Consider the following 13,796-nt stretch of genomic DNA (forward strand, 5'->3'; position numbering starts at 1 on the left):
CGTGATCGCGTGGAAATGCAGCAGCGGTGGGGTGTTGAGGTGGACAGTGGGGAGGGCAGCTCTGGAGATGGTTTTATCCTGCAGGCTGAAAACGTGGAGGGAAAAAGCAGAATGAAATGTGGGGAGATGAGCCAAGACTAAAGTCTGGGGCTTACAAAGGATGGAGCTCACAGAGGAGGGAACTCACTAAGAAAATTCTTTTTTCCTCCCTCCAGTGAGGTTTTGAGGACGGGCACAAACCGTGACCACCAGAGACAGGAGCCCTCCCCTCGACAGCAGCTCCATGCCCTCTGTGGGAGTTGAGGATCCCTTGTTGCACCTCTTTTAGGATCAGCTGGCAGCACCGAGGGAGCCATCCCCATTGACCCCTCGCTGCTGCCCGTCGCCCGCGGGCGGTTCCGGCTCTGCAGCGCAGATAGCGGGATCAGTTTAGCATCGATCTGCCGAGAGCAGCAGCCTGGGCACGGCTTCTGCACCCTGCCTGCAGCTCTCCCCCGCAGCAGAGCCCTCTGCAGAGTGTCCGGCCCCATCCTGCCCCAGAGCTGTCCATGGGAGGGGACAAAACCGGGTCTGACCAAATAAACCATGACCCAAACAGGAGCTGTGTGGGAATCCAGGGCTTCCCTCTGGCTGCCCTGGAAGGTCTGGGACCCTGGCAGGGCTCAGGAACCCCCCTGGACAGAGCCCCCACAGACACTGGCTGTGATCTCTGTCCATGGAAAAGAGTTTTCAATCTTACAGGATGAATTACCAGCTCTGAGTGTTTGATATAAGTAATAATTAAGTGTGGCACAGGTGCAAAAGTAAAATTTTGGGATTCTAGATGAGGGGTCCAAAGGGGACAAGATGGAGGAAATTGGGTGTGCCTTGTCCTTTTTCTCCTTCTTCATGCCCTCCATGTATCACTGTGGTGTTGGCATTTTTCTGTTGGTTCAGGCTGGGGACACACTGTCCAACGTAGGTGACAGATATTGGCACGTTCTTGTAAATGCAGCCCAGGGAGTTTCTGGTATTTAATGTTTGTCACATCCCACTGAGGGCAGAGCCCCACACGCTGCCCTGCAGGACAGAGCTGGGCAGGGCAGCAGAACATGTGAGAGATAAACAGAATAAACAACCTGGAAACCAGCACAGACCAATTATGGCTTCTGCTTTGGCAGGGGGCTGACAGACAGAGACTTTTACAATCTCAGAATCATCAATACCTCAGATTCTGACAGAGGTGCAGATCTGAGAGCTGAACCCCTCGTGCATCGCCTCCCTCCCGCTGGTTTGGCGTTTGGTTGGTTTAGGACTGGTTTAGGACAATGGCCATACCCACCAGCAGCTGCTTTCTTACACACGAGAGAGAGGAAAACATCCCTGGTTTATCCCCAAATGCCTCTCTGGCTGCAGTAATATCTATGCAGTTTCAGAGGGAAATGGGGAGAGGGGCTGAACATGGAAATAAGATAATTCCTACTGCATGCTGCATTTTGGGGTGGGGAGATCCCAGCCCAAGGAGCTCCTGGATTTAAATTCCTTTTCCTAGGAGCTGGGTCCCCGGTTTGTTGCCTGGGGGCTGATGAGGAGGGGAAGGGGCAGCACGGCCGAGGCTCTGTTTAGAATCCTGGAATCCTGGAACGGTTTTGGAGGGAGGCACCTAAAGCCCATCTTGTTCCAGCCCCCTGCCATGGGCAGGGCCACTTTCCTCTAGAGCAGGTTGCTCCAAGCCTGGTCAGTGCCAGCAATTTCAAAGAGATGCTGAGGAACAAAAGCCCTTGAACATTTTTAATGATGGATGTTCCCTGTCGGCTGAACAAGGAGCCTTTAAATTCGGGCTCCCTTTGATTAGACAAAGGATCCAGGGAGAAAGAAGTGCTTCTCCTCCTCCTTATCTATCATCTACCCTCCTCCGTAGCCATCCTGCCCCAAAAGGACTAAATTTAGAAGCAAAAGCCCAAGAACTCCAAGCAAGGGGCAGGAGGAGCTGCCCAAGATCAGAGCAGCAGCCCCACAAAAATGAAGTTTTAATTCACGGTGCCTCCTGGGGGTTTTAGCAGAGGATGGGGGACATCAAGGGGGGTTCCTCACCATCTATCCCCAATTTATCCCCATAATTTTCTGCGACACAGGAGCTCTCATTCTGCTGCAGAGACACAACACAACCCCCCCATCATGACCACAGCCAAGACCGGAGAGGGGAACTTGCCCCTTCCCTTCTCCTCCTTAATCTCTTCCAAAGTGCTGCTCCAGATGAGTTGTTTAATAGCCCCAGCCTCTTAAAAGGCCATTTCTCCCCACAAATCCCAGCCCTGCCAAGCTCCTCAGCTCACCCTGGCTTTCAAATACCCGACTGGCTCCAAGGACACTTAAACCAGTGACAGGAATGTGACGTCCTCCTCTGAGAGGGACAGCACTCGAAGAGCCCCAGCTGCAGCTGACTCCCAATTATTCTGCTCCGAAAGTGCTCTGTGGTATTTTTTGGAGTTGTTAACAGCCCATCTCTGTCCTGTTGAGCAGAGCTGGCTGGCAGGGAGCAGGGAGGGCGCACGCCTGGAAGGAACCGCAGCTCTCCCGTTATGGTAAGTTTTCCAAAACCCACTGGTTGTGTCCCTAAATAGTTCCCTTCCATGAACAGAGAGATGGTGTCAGCTGCCTTTTTTTAAATGAACAGCAGAAAACAAAAAAAGAGCTGCAAGTGGTGGCTATAAATGCAAAGCAGGGGCTGGAGGAGGTTGGGGTCGCTGGAGGGGCCGGGGGAGTTGCAGGGAAAGTGGAAACGCATCCAAAGGGGACAGTGCTGGGCTGATGCTGCAGGGAGCTGCTGCAGCCTGGCAGAACTGCTTGGGCACCGTTGACCTTCCCTTTGCTGCCAGTTTGGGAGGAGATGGTATCTCTCCCAGCTGGAAGCAGCCATCCATCCCTGGAAGTGTCCAAGGCCAGGCTGGACTGGGCTTGGAGCAACCTGGGCTCATGGAAGGTGTCCCTGCCCATGGCAGGGGGTGGAATTGGATGGGATTTAAGGTCCCCTCCAACCTAAAGTGTTCCATGATCCACAGAAAGCTGCTCCTTGGACTTCTCCACTCCTCCCCTGGCCACATCTCCTGCACTCTCTGTGCTCAAGGGGGAACTCTGTGCTCCACTGCAGAATGCTTCCCCACCAGGGCTTAAATACATCAGATTTTTCATCTACCTCTGCCCGTTCCTGTCTGGCCATCCCTGCTTCCCATCACTGCTGGGAATCACAGAATCACTGAGGTGGGAAAATTCCTCCAAGAACATTGAGTGCAGCCTTTGAGTGAAGCTGCAAAAACCTTCCTTTCTCCAGGTTACTGAAATAAAGTCAGTGGATATCTGGAGTGCCACAGATTTGGTTTGGGGGGTTGGTTGGTTGGTTGATTGGTTGTTTTCCTTGCAGGCTGTTCCACAAATATGATTTTCTGGGAGCAGGAAGCAAAGCCAGGGACTTGCTCCAGCTGGGAAAAAAAAAAGGCTGACAATGGAGCAGCCCGGGCATGTGTTTCATGCAGCCTCAGACACACATGAAATGAGCCCCTGGCTACCACAGAGCTTCTGGCAGAGAACATCCTTGGCACGTGGTCCTGACCCAGGGAGAAGGGGACTCCTGGGACACTCCTGCTGGGGTGACAGCATTCCCAGGGGATCGGATCACACCGTGCATCCCACAGGAATGTCCATCCCCGCAGCACAGGGAGGGCTGTCCCTTTCCTCACCTGTGCCAAACCTCGGCCAAATCCACGATCCAAGAGCTGAGCCGCAGCCCTCCAGCACCAGAGTGCCTCTGGGAGCACCCCCTTGACTCCATGGGGAAGGACACCATTTCCAAGACTACAAAAAGCTAGGAGGTGGGCAGAAAAATTACTTTTTTCCTCTTTTATTACCGAGAACAAGGAAAACATCCCATTTTCTGAGCATGGCCCGAATAGGAACAAGTTTGCCGAAATTCTCTGTGAATGGAGATGAAATCCCATCGTGTCAGCTGTTTCCAATCCTGGAAAATAATCCGTTGGAAAGGAACAGTTTCAGGCGTGCTGAGCTCAGGGCAGGGCTGGGGGAGCAGCTATTAGTGCCTGTGGAAGTGGTTCTCAATTAAAAAAAGCCCATGACAACAGTTTTGAGATCAAAAGAAGCCTTTCCACAGGACATTCTCTTTGCTTGGGCAGAAATGGTAATCAATCGGGCTGAGAGGAGCCGCAGCAAAAATCATTTGGTTTGGTACAAGTTTGTGAGTCGGATTTGGCTCGGAGGACATGGGATGTTAAACACCTAATGAATCTAATGAAAAAACCTCTGAGAAAGCGAGTGAGCTGCTCCACAGATGGGATTTCAGGATTTGTCCCCAGGTAATGGATGGCAAAGCACAAACTCTGCTTTGGAAATGGAGCAATCTGTTCAACCACAGCTGCTCATGGCTGGTTTGGAAGATGGACATAAAGAGCTGTGCTGTGGACAGCGTGGCCTTGAAGTGCCTGATTGCACCAGAGCTTTGGTGGCTCGTGTCTGTCTGCAGCCTTCCTCCTCTCCTTGGGTCTCTTATGTGTAGTGAACAGAATTCATGCCATTCCTTGTATGAAATGTGTAATATTGGATACTCGTTAGATTTTGCTCGTTTGTATTAGCCCCTCCCCATCCCCTCAGGTGAGACCGGGTGTATGTGAGAAACTGATTTAAAGGTAAGAGGGTGTGGTTTGGCCAGGAGATGAGATGGGCCATGGCTGGAGAGATACGGGACCCCAGGTGCTGGTCACGGCATAAACGACCCGAGATGGATCTCATGGAAATCCTCGGGCAGTTCCTGGTTCCTGTTTCCACCACTCCAAACCCAACCTTGGCATCACAATGCCCCTGGAGATGGGGTGAAAATTCCTGTTTCCACCATTCCAAACCCAACATTAGCATCACAATGCTCTTTTCTTGAAGATGAGGGTGGCAATTCCTGTTTCCACCATTCCCAACCCCACCTTGGCATCACAGTGGCCCTTTCCTGGAGATGGGAGGTGACAATTCCTGTTTCCACCGTTCCAAACCCAGCTTTGGCATCACAATGCCCCTTTTCTTGAAGACGGGGGAGATGATTCCTATTTCCACCATTCCAAACCCAGCCTTTGCATCACAAAGCCCCTGGAAATGGGAGGTGACAATTCCTGTTTCCACCATTCCAACCCCACCTTGGCATCCCAATGGCCCTTTCCTGAAGATGGGGGTGACAATTCCTGTTTCCACCATTCCAACCCCACCTTGGCATCACAATGCCCCTTTCCTCCACAGCAAAAACCCCCCAGGAAGCTCACCCAGCCCCCCAAAACCCACCAAAGGGGCACGGGGTGGATCGAGCAGCACAGCCCACACCCAACCACCTTTACCAGCATTTCCCACCCACGCCCACCCCTCCTCCTGCCCCAGCATCCCAGCAGGAAGGGATTGGGATTCACAGCCACCACCCTCCTCCTGGAGCCATCCCCTGGCCAGCCCCTGCGCCCGCTCTCTACCTGCTGCCTTTTTTTTTTTTTTTAAATTATCATTATTTTTGCAAGGAAAACGGGTTGCCCTGGAGCTGGGTCTCCATGGAAACTTGGGTTTTTCAGACACTCAATGGAAAACGCTGGCACGGAGACGCTTGTGCAGGAATACTGATTCAGCCCCAGCGTCTGTAACACTGACTGCATTTTAATCCCGCTCCGCTACCCGGAGAGCTAAAAATACCCTGTGAGCTGTCGCCTCCTGAACTCGAGTAAACAGCTTAAAGCAACACGCTGCTGCCAGAGCAGAAATCCCATGAATCAGCTAAAATAAAAGGGATGGGGGAGGTAACGGGGGGGTCTCAGCCCTCGAGGAGCACCCGCTCGGTGGGGAAGAGCAAATCCCCGCTCCGGGGATGGAGAAGGAGCCACGAAAGGCAGCAGACGGGTCCCTGGGGCGTTGTTGCACCTCTCCAAGATGCCCTTTTCCCAGTGCAAAAGCAGGAAAACAAGGCTCTCGCTGGTCCCCAGCTGGCTGGGAGGAGCGCTGTGTTCTCCGCCGTGCCAAGCTCAGCGCGTGGCACTGCCATGGGCTGGGAAGGAGCCAACTGTCCCCACCAAGGGGCCGGGGACAACTGAGGGGGGGGAACCTTGCTGCCACACCGGCACCATGTTTTTCCTTCTCCCTGCTGTCATCTCTCCAAGAAAAAGACATTGAGGTGCAGCAAAAAGGGTCCTGGGGCTGTGGGCACTGCCAGCCCCTCACGGTGCCCGCAGCCCTGTGCCAGCCCAGCCTTCCCGGGGCTCTAGCAGGCAAATAAAACCCAACTCTCCCCTCCCAATTAGCTGAGACTGTCCTCAGCTGACTCCCAGAGCTGCTTTTTGCAGAATACACAAACACCTCCTTAATTTATTTTTTTTTTTACAGATATTTTCCCAGCAGCTCAGCATTCCCCAGGAGAGAACACCCTGATGGGGAAACTGAGGCACGAGCCTGCTTGCTCAAGAGCTCGCTGCAAGCCGGGGGTGGATGCAGGTTTCCCAGCTGTGCCAGGAGCTGGGATCAGGCATTGCCCTGCAACACCCCATCAAGGGAACTCTCCTGCCCTGATTAGTGCTGCCTCCTAATTAAAAGGCTCTCAAAAGCCCACGGCAAGGGCATGAAGCCACATCCAAGTGGCTTTGTGGTGGCCCCAGCAGCTGGCAGCAGAGTTGGGATTGATTTTTCTAGGGAAACTCTGCATTTATACATTCGTTTTTCTTCCAGCTGTGGGGAAAACACGCGGCATTCCCAGGATGCTGCTTTAAACCTTCCTTTCTAGCAGGATCTAGAGAAGCAGGGAAAATGCCATCCCCTGCTCTCAGTCAGGCAATTTGGGGTGGGTGACAAATGGGGTTTTGCAGTGGAAAATTCCCCCCTGCCCTGCTCAGGGTGGGAAGAGCCTGGCTCCCAGTAGAAACCATTCCAGGGCTCAGCCATTCCCAGAACCCCAGGCACCCCTCCTAAGCCTCTCCTCGGCTTATCTGGCTTTTCAACACATCTTACAATACTGCAAAGCAGGGATGAGGGAAAAAAAGAACATCTTAGGTCAGTTTTTGTGGGCTCTAAGATCTCCCTCCAGCAGGGATGGGATTAAGGCCATTGGCTCTGAGTAGGCAGAGCAGTAAAATAAATCTGTGCAAGGCAGGCATGGCCTGGCCAAAACCAGGCTGCAAGGCTTCTTCATTCCTTGATGATAAAAAAACTCTGTTTGGGGCTTGAGTTATTTATTAGACTGCATCTCATTAGAAGAGTGGGAACTGGGCACATTGAACGCCTCCAGCCCTTCCCCTCCACCCTGAAATCCTCTGCCCCAGCACTGAAACTGGGAGCCTGGAGCATCCCTGGGGAGGGACGTGCAGGGGTGTTGCAGTCAGGGAACACTGCTGAGTTCAGCAGCTGCAGATCTCCGTGGGATCAGGCTGGGATCGGGCTGGGATTGGGCTGGGGTCGGGCTGGGATCAGGCTGGGATCAGGCTGGGATCAGGCTGGGATCAGGCTGGGATCAGCTGGGATCGGGCTGGGATTGGGCTGGGATCAGCTGGGATCAGGCTGGGATCAGGCTGGGATCGGGCTGGGATCGGGCTGGGATCAGCTGGGATCGGGCTGGGGTCAGGCTGGGGTCGGGCTGGGGTCGGGCTGGGACCAGGCTGGGATCAGGCTGGGATCAGGCTGGGATCAGCTGGGATTGGGCTGGGATCGGGCTGGGATCAGGCTGGGATCGGGCTGGGATCAGGCTGGGATCAGGGGATCCATCCCCCAGCCCCACAGCTGGCTCAGCACCTGTGCAGCGAGCGATGTTTGCCAGGCAGGGCTGTGCTGGGACAGAGCCCTGGAGCTCCCTGGGCACGGCAGCACCACTGGGGAGAAGCCCTGGACCAAACTGGTTCCAGTGGGTTAAAGTGTGGGGATGCTCTGGTGGGAATAGGGATGGTGGGAATGGTGTGGGGTGAGATGCTGGAGCTGCTGGATGAGTCCAGAGGAGGCCACAGGGAGGTTCTGAGCCCCTCTGCTCCGGAGCCAGGCTGGGAGAGCTGGGGGAGCTCAGCCTGGAAAGTCTCCAGAGAGCCCAGAGCCACTTCCAGGGCCTAAGGGGGGTCCAGGGGAGCTGAACTTTGGACAAGGGCCTGAGGGACAGGACACAGGGAATGGCTCCCACTGCAGAGGGCAGGGTTGGATGGGATATCAGGAAGGAATTCTGCCTGTAAGGGTGGGCAGATCCTGGCACAGGGTGCCCAGAGTAGCTGTGGCTGCCCCTGGATCCCTGGGAGTGTCCAAGGCCAGGCTGGACAGGGCTTGGAGCAGCCTGGGGCAGTGGGAGGTGTCCCTGCCATGGCAGGACTGGCACTGGATGAGCTTTGGGGTCTCTTCCAACACAAACTATTCCATAATTCTGCTCCAAGAATAAAGGCTCCAGGGAGCTGGACCAAGGCTGGACTCAGGGGTCCCTGATCACCCCGAGCTGGGGGAGGATTCTCCACCTGATGCCAAGATAATCCAGCACATGAGGCTGGGGCTCTGCAGAGGAAAGAGATCCCACTGATCCCAAACTGAACAGGACAGCCCCTTGAATCCCACCCCTTACCTTCACCATCCTCACTCCAAGGCCATGGTCAGTGACATCAGCTGCACCAGAGCCTTGGCTGGGCTGGGGAGCTGCTCTGGGCTGGCTTCAGAGCCCTTCCAGGGCTCCCAGTTCCACCCCCTGGCTCCCCAGGCTGGATCCTCAGCTAAGAGCTGGGATTAGAGCTGGGAATCAACCTCCTCACCTTCCACAGGTGTGCAGAGGCAAGGAGGAGTCACACCTGGCTCCAGGGAACCTCCCTCTTCCAAAATCCCCCGCAACGTCCCAGGGGTGAGCGTGGTGTGAGGCCAAGGCCACCATGTGGAATGCAGTTTGAGGGGAGGGTACAGGGGTTATTCACCTGCCCCCATGGGGATGCAGGCTGCTCCCCAGGTCTGGCCCTGCCCAGAGCTGGCCCTTCCTGCTCCCGGTGCTGCCAGAGCAGAAATCCCATCAGTCAGCTAAATCCTGCTGCCCTTCTCCCAGGCTTTGCTCCAGGCTTATCCCACATCCCATAAGAGAGAAAACAGCCCCTCTTTATCCCCCCCCACCAAGTCTGTCTGAAAGGTGTGATCAAACATCTCTTAGGAGTGGGGGAAACGAAGCACAAACCAGCTGTGGAGAATCCCAGCAGCCCCACACAAAGCACCCATCCCTTCCCCAGCACCTCCTGCTGCCACAGCACCCCCAGGGTGCCCTGGCTCCGGGGAAAGCCTCTCACAGCTCAGGTTTCCCCTGGCTGGAGGCAGCTCCTTCCCCAGCCACCTCCAGGCCGTTCCCTCCCAGCAGGTACTTTCCTAGATTAAAAACCCTGCTCTCATCCCTTGGCCTGGTGCCCCAGAGCCTCGCACTTGTTTTAACTGACAGCCCCATCTTTTGTTGATTAAAATTCCTTTAAGTGCACCTGGTGGTTAATCCCACGCCCGAGCCAGGGATGCTGTCACTGTCCCCCCCATGGGCCTTTCTACCCCGCTCCCTCTCAGCCCTGTGTCACCGGCTGCTCCTTGTGTCTGCTTGCCTTCAAAAACAAAGCAAAGCAAATAAAAATGCTCCGGGCTGATGGGGAAAATGGTGATTTTTATCTGGGAAGAGAAAGGGACTGGTGTCAGGCCGTGCCAGGCTCTGTCCTCATCCCTCGCCTCCCTTCTCCCACTTGGCTGGATTTACACCTAGAGGGATGGAGAGCCAAGGAACACGGGCCAGGAGCAGAGTCGTGCCAAAAGCACTGGAATCCAAGTCTTGCGGCTCCAAACAAGCGGCGGCGCTGACAAAATCCCTGCCAGCCCCGGGCCGGGGCTGCCGGAGCCGGGCGTGGCCGGGGCCGCCCTCGGCTGAGCATCATCAGCTCGGCGGGGACGCGGCAGCGCCGGGAGCATCCCGCTGCCCGGCCGGGGGAAAGGCTGGGAATGCTCTGATAGACCCACCTGTCTGCCCCCCTTTGGGATTTCCGCTCCCTCCGGGAACTGTTGCTCTTCCACGCCTGATCCTGGTGCTCCCCCAAGAGGGTTTTGGCCCCGCTGAGGTCCGGCCTCCCCCAGCTCCATTCCCCACCTGCTGTGTGGGACATTCCCGTGTCCCCGTGCTGTGGTGGAAGCTCTGCTGGAAGATCTTCTGGTTGCCCACAGCCTTGCCCAGCAGCCCCTGCCCAGCCCACGGGGCTCAGCAGCTTTTGGAGGCTGGCATGGGCTTCATCCCCTCCTGCATGCCCACACCCCCGCGGCTCCGGGGCTGAAGGACCTGACCTGCTCATGGACCACGTCACCTTTGTGCAGCTCCAGAGAGGTTTGGCCACTCCTCATCCAGGTTCAGGCTGGGCCGCAATTCCCACGCTGCAGCCCCAGGATCTGGGGATGGATTTTGCTCTCTCCCAAAGTAGAAGGAGGAAGGAAAAGGCCTGGGAGGATCTGTGCCCCCATTCCAGCCCTGAGTCACCCCTTTGTTCCTCCTGCCCAAGCTTCTGCCCAGGGATCAGAGAGGGGCAGCTGGCAATGGGAAGGGTGATGGGAGGAGGCTGTGTCCAGGCTGGAGCTGCTGGATGAGTCCAGAGGAGGCCACAGGGAGGTTCTGAGCCCCTCTGCTCCGGAGCCAGGCTGGGAGAGCTGGGGGAGCTCAGCCTGGAAAGTCTCCAGAGAGCCCAGAGCCACTTCCAGGGCCTAAGGGGGGTCCAGGGGAGCTGGACAGGAGCTTTGGACAAGGGCCTGAGGGACAGGACACAGGGAATGGCTTCCACAGGAATGGATGGGATATTGGGAAGGAATTCTGCCTGTAAGGGTGGGCAGGCCCTGGCACAGGTGCCCAGAGCAGCTGTGGCTGCCACTGGATCCCTGGCAGTGCCCAAGGCCAGGCTGGACAGAGCTTGGAGCAGCCTGGGACAGTGGGAGGTGTCCCTGCCATGGCAGGGGTGGCACTGGATGAGCTTTGAGGTCTCTTCCAACACAAACAATTCCATAATTCTGCTCCATGAATAAAGGCTCCAGGGAGCTGGACCGAGGCTGGACTCAGGGGTCTCTGACAGGAGCAGGGACCTCACCCTGCTGCTGGGGATCATCTCCAGCCACTTCTGTCCCTGCCGTGACCACCCACACCCCTCCCAAAGGCCGTTCCTGTCCCCTCAAGGTCACCTGGGGGCACCCCGGGCAGGAGCTGAGGGGATGGCACAGGGATGGCACAGGGATGTTCCAAGTGCTCCCGGTCCCTGACAGGACCCCGGGGGATGCAGAGCATGTCACCATGAAGCATAAACTTTAAGGAATTTAGAGATTTTAGAAGAGCTAAGATTTTAGTTAGCGATAAGCCTTACTAGAGTTAATTAAAATAAATGAGTAGGCCTTGATGAAGTTAAGAGTCAGTAGTTAACTAATAACTGATTGCTTGTCAGCACAATGTTTAGTTAGCTGGGTTTATAATGAAGAATACACAAACTCACAAAAAGTTTTTAGGAATATAAGACAATTGTGGGCCTGCTCTGTTCTGAAACCAACTGAAGACAAGGAATGGGAGTTCTACCAAGAGCTCATTTGTCATATTTGCATTGAAAAGGTAGAAAGGTCAGAACGAGGAAGACTTCATTGACTTCCTCATTTTGGGACCCCTCCCATGAAAGGGACACCGACCCATTTCAAGGAACAAACCACGAATGCTTAAACAGCTTTTGGAGTGATTAGCATAGGAAGTGAGGAATGGTGTGGGAATGGAGAGCTTCCCTCTGGCTGCCCTGTCTGCCCTGGGACCCTGGCAGGGGTCAGGAGCCCCCTGGACAGAGCCTCCAGAGACACTGGCTGTGATCTCTGTCCATGGAAAAGAGTTTTCAGTCTTACAGGATCAATTACCAGCTCTGAGTGTTTGATACCAGTAATAATTAAGTGTGGCACGGGTGCAAAAGTAAAATTTTAGGGTTCTAGATGAGGGGTCCAAAGGGGACAAGATGGAGGAAATTGGGTGTGCCTTGTCCTTTTCCTCCTTCTTCATGCCCTCCATGTCTCACTGTGGTGTTGGCATTTTTCTGTTGGTTCAGGCTGGGGACACACTGCCCAACGTAGGTGACAGATATTGGCACGTTCTTGTAAATGCAGCCCAGGGAGTTTCTGGTATTTAATGTTTGTCACATCCCACTGAGGGCAGAGCCCCACACGCTGCCCTGCAGGACAGAGCTGGGCAGGGCAGCAGAACATGTGAGAGATCAACAGAATAAACAACCTGGAAACCAGCACAGACCAATGATGGCTTCTGCTTTGGCAGGGGGCTGACAGACAGAGACTTTCTACAATCTTGGGATCATCAATACCTCAGATTCCAACAGAATGGGATGTACCAAAATGATGAATATGTATTTGTATTTTGGGTATTCAACACTTGGATGGATAAAAGGGCTCTGTAATCACCTGGAAGCTGTGGTGTGTATTTAGGAGCTGTCCTGCACGCTGCCCTGCATCAAAATGAACACACACTTTCTATCTTTAAACTGTTAGAGATCCATCACAGTTGGATATTGGTACTAGATCAATATCCTTATTTTTTAAATAAATCACCCATGAGCAACAGCCCCTAACAGTCATCCCTGGCACCCAGCATGGACCCCGTGATGGATCCATGCCCAGGGCCTGGCACAGCTGGCTCTGCAGCTGGACAAAAGCTCTGTCTCCTCTCTGATTGCCCTTTGGGCCCCGCCACCGATCCTCCTCACATTTGGGAATGTTTTCTTCCCAGCCTCAGGGCTGCCCTGCAGGTCCCTCGCTGGTTTTGCCCATGCCAGCCTCTTCTCACACCAACATGAGAGCCCCGACGCTGGCAGCGCTGGAGCCCGGGGGATGGCAGCGGGGCCGGGGCAGCCGGGGCAGTGCCAGGGATGCCTGGAGGGAACGGCCCCAAAGGGCACGGAACGGCCCCGAAAGGGCACGGAACCGCCCCGAAAGGGGGCACGGAATCGCCCCGAAAGGGCACGGAACCGCCCCGAAAGGGGGCACAGAACTGCCCCGAAAGGGGGCACAGAACTGCCCCGAAAGGGGGCACAGAACTGCCCCGAAAGGGGGCACGGAACGGCCCCAAAAAGGAGGCATGGAATCGCCCCGAAAGGGCACGGAACCACCCCGAAAGGGGGCACGGAATCGCCCCGAAAGGGCACGGAACGGCTGGGGCGGCGCTGGGGCCTTCCTGCTCTGGGGATGTCATGGGAATGTCATGGGGACATCATGGGAATGTCACGGGAATGTCATGGGGATGTCATGGGGACAGCCCCCATGGGGATGGTCACAGGGATGTCATGGGAATGTCACGGGGATGTCATGAGGATATCACGGGAATGTCAGGGGAATGTCACGGGGATGTCACGGGGATGTCATGGAGGTGTCACGGGGATGTCACGGGGATGTCACTAGGGTGTCACAGAGATGTCATGGGGACAGCCCCCATGGGGATGTCACAGGGATGTCATGGGGATGTCACGGGAATGTCATGGGGATGTCACGGGGGTGTCACAGGGACAGCCCCCACGGGGATGTCATAGGGATGTCACAAGGATGTCATGGGAATGTCATGGGGATGTCATGGGGATGTCACAAGGATGTCACAAGGATGTCACAGGGATGTCATGGGGATATCACAGGGATGTCACAGGAATGTCACAGGGGTGTCACAGGGATGTCACCAGGGTGTCACGGGAATGTCACAAGGATGTCACAGGGATGTCATGGGAATGTCACAAGGATGTCACCAAGGTGTCATGGAGATGTCA

At 55.3% G+C, this 13,796-nt stretch overlaps 1 long non-coding RNA gene across 2 annotated transcripts; it reads left to right on the forward strand.

The window, feature by feature from the left end:
• The first annotated feature begins 851 nt into the window (after positions 1-851).
• Positions 852-4,594, forward strand: LOC146765304 (uncharacterized). Of its 2 annotated transcripts, none has more exons than XR_014950183.1 (2): positions 852-2,564; positions 3,042-4,594. It is a non-coding gene; the product is annotated as an uncharacterized LOC146765304 (long non-coding RNA). The 2 variants fall into 2 exon arrangements; XR_014950182.1 differs by having other exon boundaries at positions 3,401-4,594.
• The last annotated feature ends 9,202 nt before the right edge of the window (positions 4,595-13,796 follow it).

The sequence above is a fragment of the Lonchura striata genome, chromosome 26, assembly GCF_050655825.1.
Source record: "Lonchura striata isolate lonStrDom1 chromosome 26, ASM5065582v1, whole genome shotgun sequence".
Lineage (NCBI taxonomy): Eukaryota > Metazoa > Chordata > Aves > Passeriformes > Estrildidae > Lonchura > Lonchura striata.